Source organism: Nomascus leucogenys, chromosome 15 (assembly GCF_006542625.1).
Source record: "Nomascus leucogenys isolate Asia chromosome 15, Asia_NLE_v1, whole genome shotgun sequence".
In the NCBI taxonomy this organism is placed as follows: domain Eukaryota; kingdom Metazoa; phylum Chordata; class Mammalia; order Primates; family Hylobatidae; genus Nomascus; species Nomascus leucogenys.
The window spans coordinates 22,538,650-22,546,836 of record NC_044395.1 but is presented as its reverse complement, the minus strand read 5'-3'; the positions used below and the strand labels follow the sequence as shown (position 1 = coordinate 22,546,836).

Genomic DNA, 8,187 nt, shown 5'->3' with positions numbered 1-8,187 from the left:
CTTATGTCCTGAATGGTATTGCCTAGGTTTTCTTCTAAGATTTTTATGGTTCTAGGGCTTACATTTAAGTCTTTAATCCATCTTGAGTTAATTTTTGTATAAGGCGTAAAGGAAGGAGTCCAGTTTCAGTTTTCTGCATATGGCTAGCCAGTTTTCCCAGCCCCATTTATTAAATAGGGAATTCTTTCCCCATTGCTTGTTTTTATCAGGTTTGTCAAAGATAAAAATATAGAATGCTTCACGAATTTGCGTGTCATCCTTGCGCAGGGGCCGTGCTAATCTTCTCTGTATCGTTCCAATTTTAGTATATGTGCTGCCGAAGCGAGCACGGGAGCATTATTTTCACTATAGAGTGGTTACAGTCTTGAGGTGACTTCTTGGTTTTGTTCCTGACTTCACCACATATAGCTTGGACATCAAATGCAGATGATGATGGCAATGGAGGTGGGGTTGGGAAGTGGCATGTGAGTGATGGGGAGATTTACTTAGAACTGAAGCAGAATGAAGCCATACACTGTCTAAAGTGCATGCCCTGGACTTGGTCTCTGGGTGACATCTATGAGCCCCATCATCCCTGGAAAACTTCTTTACTGGTTTTACCTGGATCCTGACCCAGATCTCTCTATAATTTGCCACTGAAGTGTTTTGGTGTCTCAGTAGCACCCGCCTGTGATAGCTGTGCATTGATAAGTCCTCAACGTAGCCTGCATGCTCTGCTCTGCTGTCTTCAGCCCTCAGTCCCCTTCCCCAGCTGCCGTGACCAACTTCCCTGTGCATAGCAAGGTGTTAGTCATCAACTGGGTGCTGGGGTGAGGGAGGAAGAGTCAAATGGGATTGAATAGTGTTGAGTCGACTTGAGCAAAAGAGACAGCACTAATGGAGGAAAACTGATATGTAAGATGGTATTACACATGGCTTTTTAAAGCATAGGGGACTGGTGGTCAGTAAAGAACTGAATGCAGTCAGAATAAGAAGGTTGACTAACTTCATTGACTTTTAAAAAAATGTATATTTTTAACAGTTTTCTTCATTTAAAAGAAACATTTATTATATGCAATTTAGAAAATTTCTCTCAGAGAAGTGAAAACAGAGAGAAAAAATTTACCCATATTCCGATCACAGAATAACTGGTGCACTGAGCAAGTGGAAATCCCCAAAGTGTAAACAAACAACTTTCAAACTGTTTTTCAAACTGTTGTTCAAGCTGGCTCAAACCTGCTCTCTGCCCGGTACTGTTTTGTTCCTTTGGTAAATCTAGAGCAGATGTCTTGACTCCTTTTTCCCCTGTCAAATAAGGGAAGTTCTCTTATAACTTTTAATCACAAAACAAACTCTGTCAGCGATTTAATTAATTAATTAATTTGTTATTGAGATGGAGTCTCACTCACTCTGTCACCCAGGCTGGAGTGCAGTGGTGACATCATGGCTCACTTCAACATCCACCTCCTTGTTCAAGTGATTCTCCTGCCTCAGCCTCCCAAGTAGCTGGGACTACAGATGCCTGCCACCACACCTGGCTAATTTTTGTATTTTTAGTAGAGATGGGTTTTCACCATGTAGGCCAGGTTGGTCTTGAACTCCTGATCTCAAGTGATCTGCCTGCCTTGGCCTCCCAAAGTGCTGGGATTACAGGTGTAAGCCACCACGCCTGGCCTCTGTCAGTGATTAAAATGTCCATTCTGTGTAGAAGCAAAATTCAAGATTTAAAATTTCTCTGTAACAAAGACTGACAACTGTCCACCAAAATCCATTTTCTCTTATAATAAAAGTTCTAATCTCATGGCTGGCCAGCAGACTCCATTTCCCAGTCTCCCTTGCAGTTAGAAGTGGCCATGTGACTGAGGTCTAGCCAATGGAATGTGAACAGAGGGATAGGTTTCATTTCCAGGCCTGTCCCAGAAACACTTTCCATGTGTGCTTTTTCATACTATCTCCTCTTTCTGGTTGGCTGAGATGGGAGTGATCCAGATCTCTCTATAATTTGCCACTGAAGTGTTTTTGTTTCTCAGTAGCACCTGCCTGTGACGGCTGTGCATTGATAAGTCCTCAACGTAGCCTGCATGTGGGAGCTGTCTGTTAAAGATCATCAGCCTGGGACCCTAACTGCATGGATGAAGCAAAGCCCACTGCCTTCCCTACTACCCTAACCGGGTACTTTCCTGTACTGTTATATAAGCAAAAAACAGATTTGTACTGTGTTGAGTCACTGCATGTTTGGGACTTTTTGTTACTGCAGCCTCTCACACTCTAACTGATACACTCTCCAGCTGTGGTCTGTCAGGCTAAAAGCCTGCATTGGGAAAAGGAGGCACAATGAGCTCTCTACTATCCTGCTTGGTACCTCCTCACCCCATCCTCAATCTACTGACTTACTAACTGCAGTTTCTGAACACTGTAGGGTTGGCTGGAGCATAGAGGAAGTGGGAGAGGCAGGAAAGAGCTTACTTGGCTGGGACTGTCATGATCTCACTGTTTTGGTGCCCCCATTGTTTTGGTAGACATTCAAAGTTGATGCTTTTTCTTGTGGGTTGCTTTTGTGGGGTGTGCTAGATATCTTTATTTATCTTTATTTGTCTATCCATAGCCAACCTCTCATCCTCCTTCACCCTGCTTTGTTTCCTGGGCTGGTGCATGTAGAATGTATCAAAGGGCTCCCTTACCTTTCAGTGTCTGCTTGAGTTTGGTGAGTGGGGATCCCTGGCAGGAATCTGGAGAGAGTCAGGGGAGAGAGGCTGGGGTAGTTATTCCCCTGGTTCCCTGTCTGTGGGGTCGACATTGTCTGGCTGCATCCCTCCATTGAAGGTTGCAGCTCCCAGCAGGTTTTCTGCAGACACCCCTCCCTGTACCTGGGCTCCCAGTTCTGCCCTATTAGGATGCTAAGGCTGTTATTAGCTTCAGAACATTGCACTATTCTCCCAAGGTCTTCTGCCCCACTCACAGCTCCATACATAATCTTTTTATTAATCTCTCCTCGAATGATCTAATTTGAGTGCCACCTATTCTGCTATGCCCCTAATACAGTGGGTTTTTTGAGATGTCCTCACCTGAAGCATCCAATAGTGTGCACTTCTGGTGATGTGGGTGATGCATCTGCTATGCTGCTGCTTATAATTTGTCCCTCGGCTCCTGAGCACTCTGTGATCTGTCCTTTCCAAGTGCTTCAGAGAAATGGGGGCTCAGAGATGTTCTGTGACTTGCCCAGGGCCCCAGAGTTAGTGGGTGGTTGAGCTGGTGCTCTTCTCCCTGCCATGTGCCACTTGCATTACCAATCACTTTCCCAAAAACAGTTCTGCCAGGCTGTACTCCCACCAGCTAAAAAGTGAAATAATCCTATTTTTCAGCCTGACTCGAGTGCTACATGGATAAAAGAGTGAGTTGATGGAGCTGGCCTTGGGCAAGCTCATTCATCCGGCATGTGGACAAATGCCTGACAAGATGATTGTATCAGGAAGTTACAGGAAGGAGACAGAACAGGCAATTTAGGCCTGGATTCTGCTGTGCTGTCGCCAAATGAGATAGCCAGGGACTCAGTGAGAGGAGGTGCCAGCAAGGGGCCCCCTGGGCAGGTAGGTGTGGCCAACTGGCCATGTTTACAAACACTTCAGCTTGAGTGGAGGCAGAATCTGCCACCACCACCTCCTCCCCAGCCCTAAAAACATCATATACTACTTGGGCATCTCTTGGCAAAGGCAGCGTTGACTCACAGCCCCTCAGCCTTAAATCCTAGAGGCAGTGTGGGATGTGGCCATTGCTGTGTTGCCTAACGCCCTCTAGAGAACAAAGCTCTTGCCAGTCCCTCAGCCTGGGTTTTCCCCAAAGCAGATCCAAGTGGATCCAACGGAGGCAATTGCAGGCATCAGCAGTTGCTCCCTCGGGGTGCCTTCTTTGACCCCACCCATGGGTTGGGTACTGCTCCTAGATGCTTTCATGAGGTCCTGTTCTTATAACCTCTCATTTCTTTTATTTATTTACTTTTTTTTTTTTGAGATAGGATCTTACTATGTTGCCCAGGCTGGAGTGCAGTGGTAATATCACAGCTCACTGCAGCCTCAACCTCCCGGGGTTCAGGTGATCCTCCTGCCACAGCCTCCTGAGTAGCTGGGACTACAGACATTCACCACCTTGCCCAGCTAATTTTTTTGTATCTTTTGTAGAGTTGGGGTTTCGCCATGTTGGCCAGGCTGGTCTAAAACTCCTGGGCTCAAGTGATCCACTCACTTCGGCCTCCCAAAGTGTTGGGATTACTGGTGTGAGCCACTGTGCCCGGCCATCCTTTATTATTTCAACAAATGTTTATTGAACACTGACTACTGTTGACCTTTCATATCTGTGGATTCTGCATTTGCAGATTCAACCAACCTTGGATTTAAAATATTTGGAAAAAATACAAATAAAAAATACAGTATAATAACTATTTACGTAGCATTTACATGGTATTAGGTATTATAAGTAATCTAAAGATGATTTAAAGTGTAAGGGAGGATGTGCATAAGTTATATGCAAATACTACATCATTTTATATGAGGGACTTGTGCATCCTCGGATTTTGGCATCTGTGGGGGATCCTGGAACCCATCCCCCTGGATACTGGATGGTGACTGTATGTGCCTAGGCCTATGCTAGAGCCTCGTTCTAAAATTTAGACTCTCTTGTAAGTAACCCTTGTTATCATTGTTTTGTAATTATTTCTTTACCCCAGAAGACACCAGGTAAATCACTGACTTTAAAAATTTAAGTATTCTTAGTTTTAGCTTGGCTAGAATGCTGCGTGACTTTTGGGAGGCTATGTCTTTTTGTTATTTTAAAAATATTTTATTAAAAAATCTTTGTAGCCTAGTGCCTTGTGCATTACCTACAAACAGAAGATACTCCATCCATATTTACTAAATTAATGAATGGATGTAGCATTTGGCATCGGCTATTGAATAAGCTGGGGCTGGGGGATTCCTTGGCAGTTTTTTTTTTTCTTTCTGTCAGGGGAGGAAAGCAAGTCTGTCAAGTGCTGTTCAATGAGATATCCAAGGCCATGGGCAGAGCTGAGCTCGGAGCTCAGAGTTCCTGGAGTGTCCACACCTCTCTCCTTCGTGCTTCTTGCAGCTCCTGTACCTCTTACCCTGGGGCGGCCGGTACGAATGCATGAGGCACATGTGGGGACTCTGCTTCTGAGTTCGGATACTGCATGCCATCACCATTATCTCTGAATGTTCCAGACAAGAACACTGAGATCCAGAGCTGCCGCCCCTCAAGGCCTCTAGGCAGAGAGGTGGGGTGGAGGCTAAGTCCATTACCCTTCAGCCACCCAGCACTGCTATGCCAATGGGTTTCCCATTTCAGTGCCTCCTCACTGGTCTAAGTGACAGACCCTGACGTTCACACATTCTCAGCCAGGGTGGGTGGCAGCATGCCATGGATGGCACCAAATTTGGTGTTGGGGATGTACCTCTGTGTCCCTTCCCCACAGCCCTCCCAGCTCATTGGCCCCAGCTGTGCATGTGGCAGGGGCTCAGGAAATAGGTATGGGAAAGAACGGAGTAATCTGCCTCAGGAATCTTAGAACAACACAAAAACAACCTTACCAACAGTACTTGGTCTAACACTTCATAGTCCTATAAATGGTTTCACTGTGTTATCTTGTTTCATGTACCTGCTCTCATTTGAAATTGTTGCAGGGTATAAGCATATAATTAAAATATCAATTAAGCTACGTTCTGAAATACATCAGGCTGTGTGTGAGCATGAATTAGGAAAAAGCCAAATGACAATTCATCAATCTAGGACTCATTCCCCAGGTACAATCCACAACCTACCTCCCCTGCATCCCAGTTTTGCTCCAGGTATGTTACAGTCCTCACTGCACTGTGGCTTATTAATTGTTTGTCATGTTGCTCTCTTGTCTCCTCTCTCGGGAATTCTTCCTCCCTTTTCTGTATGTGAAAGAAAATCTTCCTTAATCTTCAAAGCTCTGGTCCTGGAGTTCCAATTTTGTTTGTGTTTTCATAACACCTTTTTGTCCCCCTCCATTCTTGCAGACTTTGCTATTGCTCCAGATGCTGCCACAGGCCTGCACTGTATCACTTCTTACATTGTATTGTAATTATTAACTTTTTCCTTTCCTCTCCTCTCCTCTCCTCTCCTCTCCTCTCCTCTCCTCTCCTCTCTTTTTCTTTTTCTTTTTCTTTTTCTTTTTTGAGACAGAGTCTCACTCTGTCGCCCAGGCTGGAGTGCAGTGGTGCAATCTCGGCTCACTGCAACCTCTGCCTCCTGGGTTCCAGCGATTCTCCTTCCGCAGCTTGCCAAGTAGCTGGGATTACTGGCGTCCACCACCAAGCCCGGCTAATTTTTTATTTGTAGTGGAGATAGGGTTTTGCCCTGTTGGCCAGGTTGGTCTCAAACTCCTGACCTCAAGTGATCTGCCCACCTTGGCCTCCCAAAGTGCTGGGATTATAGGTGTGAGCCACTGCGCTCATGCCTGTAGTGACTAATTTTGTTCCATCGCATCAGACTGAGCACCTTGAGGGTAGGGCTATTTTATTACCTCTAGTGCCTGGGACCCTAGAGTCATTGAATGCATATCTGTTAGATGAAAAAAGAGATGTCCCTGGGGCACTTGGTGGCCTGGTCAAGTCCTTGGCCGATTGGCATTTGTTAACCTTGCCATTCCCCTCATCCCTCAGCCCAGTGCCCAACAGAGCAGGCTTCCTGGTGGTTAGGCCAGCACTGGGAGTATAGCCCTGTTTCTGCACAAAGCTGCTTGCCAGCTAAAGAATAAATCTCAAATGTTACAACCTGCGTGCTTTATTTTTAAATCATTTAAAAAAACCCAAAACTGTAAAACAAAAAACCCCACAAACCCCACAAAAATCCATTCTCTTGGCAAACAATATCCCCAGGAAGGATTATGGAAGATTTGGCTTCTCTGAATGCACCTGGCAGTGTATTCTCTGTTGCATTCCCCAAAAAACAATCGCCTCTGCAGACAGTAGATAAGACAAGTGAGTGTGTGTGTGAGTGTGTGTGTGTGCATGTGTAAGTGTGCACACATACACACTGAGGATATGGTGTGGTTGAAAGGGTATGGATTTCAAAAGGCAGGCAGACCGAGGTTCAAGTCCAGCTGGACTGTCACCAACAGTATGACCTAGGGCATCTGTAAAATGGGACTAACAAGACCTGTATTGGGAGGTAGTGTGAGGATCCAAAGGGAGCCACAGCACCACCAGAGTTCCGGACACTCAAATGCTCTCCCCAAATGGCAGAGTGGAGGCTGAGGATGCCCTTCAGTTCCTGGAAAGTTCTTTCTCCCCTGGAGCCTGCATGATCCTTGTCCCATTTTTGTGGCATTTGACAGTACTGCCTGTTGTTCTTTATTTTTTTTCTCTCTTTTCTCTCTCTCTCTTTTTTTTTTTTTTTTTTTTTTTGAGATGGAGTCTCACTCTTTTGGCCAGGCTGGAATGCAATGGTGCGATCTCAGCTCACTGCAACCTCCACCTCCCAGTTTCAAGCGATTCTTGTGCCTTAGCCTCCCGAGTAGCTGGGATTATAGGCGTGCACCACCAGGCCTGGCTAATTTTTGTATTTTTAGTAGAGATGGGGTTTCATCATGTTGGCCAGGCTGGTCTCAAACTCCTGACCTCAAGTGATCCGCCCACCTTGGCCTCCCAAAGTTCTGGGATTACAGGCATGAGCTGTCGCGCCCAGCCATTGTTCTTTGTTGTTATTCTTCCTAATGAGACTGGAAGCACCTCAAGGTGGGGCCACATCCAGTACTTCTTTCTATCTTACAGAGGAGAAGTTCGCCAGGTGGATTGGCCTGATGGGTCCTGGCTCCATTGGGAAAACCCCTGGGAGAATCTGAATCTTCTTGGGGGACTTCTCTGCTCTGCTTCTAGTTCTCCACCTCCAGGCTGGGAGAGGGTCCTGACACCAAAAGTTCATTTCAGAATCTGCCTTTCAGCCCTTCCTCCTGGTCAAAGGTGTGAGTATGGCTGGCATGATGGGATGGAAAGAACGTGGGCTTCTCAATCCCCAATCTAGCTCTAGTAAGCTATGGGAGCTGCAATCCTCTCAGACCTCCGTTTCCTATTCATAAAAATGGGAACAATAACACTACTCTCATGGGACTGCTTCTAGGTGCAGTGACAAGGCAGTGGCACAATCTAGCACATTAAAGTGCTCAGTTTTTCTTGC

The 8,187-nt window shown here is 45.9% G+C and overlaps 1 non-coding gene across 1 annotated transcript; it reads right to left on the bottom strand.

Moving 5' to 3' along the window:
* Positions 1-222: 222 nt before the first annotated feature.
* LOC115830604 lies at positions 223-329 on the bottom strand. The gene has a single exon (XR_004026133.1). It is a non-coding gene; the product is annotated as a U6 spliceosomal RNA (small nuclear RNA).
* Between the last annotated feature and the right edge of the window lie 7,858 nt (positions 330-8,187).